Source organism: Peromyscus eremicus, chromosome 2 (assembly GCF_949786415.1).
Source record: "Peromyscus eremicus chromosome 2, PerEre_H2_v1, whole genome shotgun sequence".
In the NCBI taxonomy this organism is placed as follows: domain Eukaryota; kingdom Metazoa; phylum Chordata; class Mammalia; order Rodentia; family Cricetidae; genus Peromyscus; species Peromyscus eremicus.
Window position 1 is genome coordinate 68,090,802 of NC_081417.1, and position 1,540 is coordinate 68,092,341.

The 1,540-nt window shown below is 41.2% G+C and overlaps 1 non-coding gene across 1 annotated transcript; it reads left to right on the forward strand.

Moving 5' to 3' along the window:
- Nucleotides 1–658: 658 nt before the first annotated feature.
- On the forward strand, nt 659–765 carry LOC131905478 (U6 spliceosomal RNA). Its single transcript, XR_009377980.1, has one exon. It is a non-coding gene; the product is annotated as a U6 spliceosomal RNA (small nuclear RNA).
- The last annotated feature ends 775 nt before the right edge of the window (nt 766–1,540 follow it).

Here is a 1,540-nt window from a genome sequence, read left to right on the forward strand (position 1 = left end):
ACCCACCTCTACCTAAAGAGTGTTGGGATTAAAGGCATGAACGACCATGCCCAGCTCTCTACCTTTATCTTTTGAGACGGGGTCTCCCACTGAACCTGAAGCTCGTCAGTTTGGCTAGGCTAGCTGTCCAACTAGGTTCAGGGATCCTTCTGTGTCCCCACTCCCCGTCGTCAGTGTTACACGTGTGTGCCACCATGCCCAGCTTCTCACATGGGTGCTGGGGATCCAAACTCGGGTCTTCGTGCTAACATGGCTAGCTCTGTGCCGACTGGACCACCTCTGCAGCCCCACCTTCCATTTAAAGAATTCCCAGCAAGTCCTGGTGGATGGCTGGGATTTATCATTCACTTCCTTGACCAGCTGTGCACTACAGAAAATTGGCCTCGTCCACATCTGCACTAGTACATCTACGACTCTTTCTGCACACCCGAGTGCTTGCCTTTATCAGCATCCCTTGGAGACCAAACAAGCTTCTGGCTGACTGTGAACTGTTGATGGGTCTCAATATGCTGCATTTAGTGACAAGTCATGAGAAAGTCCTATATTGCCCTACTTTTTAGTGATACCATGACTATACACACACACACACACACACACACACACACACACACACACACACACATTTCTGAGATATCACTATTCGAAATCTGTACTCCCTGTGCTCGCTTCGGCAGCACATATACTAAAATTGGAACGATACAGAGAAGATTAGCATGGCCCCTGCGCAAGGATGACACGCAAATTCGTGAAGCGTTCCATATTTAAAAAAAAAAAAAAGAAAAAAAAAAAAAGAAATCTGTACTCCCTGAGGACAATGTATTATTTGTCATTTATTATGAGTTGGCAATACATTTCTATTAAGTAAGTTGTTTCATGAAAAGCAATCAGTAAAATATCCATTCAAATTAATGGATTTATTGGATACCTTTTGTATCGGCTGCTTATTTTTCCAATATTTTATTGTGTAAATTTTCAAAGATATTAAAAAAGTTGAAGGAACTGTGCAATGGGCATCCGGATACTTACCAGCTGAACCCAACACCTAACATCTTCTTATTGACCTTCTTGTATCTAACTGTGTGTTCCCAGTTCTCTTCATTCATCAGTCCATCCTATACATAAAGTAACCTACAGTATCAGAGTCTTTTCTACTCACGCACCCCACCATGTACATCATTAACTGGAGTTTAGACCTTATTTATAGCTCCTCTTTGAGACAAAAATATATGTTTAGTAAAATACAAACTCTCCAGTGTAATACTTGAAGAGCCTGACAAATGTATGCCTGCTTAACCAAATCCTTATCGAGTTATGTAATATTCCCATCATTTAAGAAAGTTCCCTTATGTTCCTTCCCAGCATCTTTCAACCCACACTCCCCCAGAGATAATCACTCATTTTTAAATTTTGTCATTATAGATAACTTTTTTGTTGCTCTAGGAACTTCATAAAAATGGAGCCATAAAGTACTAACTTTGTCTATTTTTCCCCCACTGGGCATACGTCTTGTGTTTGAGATTTTTTGCATGCTCCTGCATAC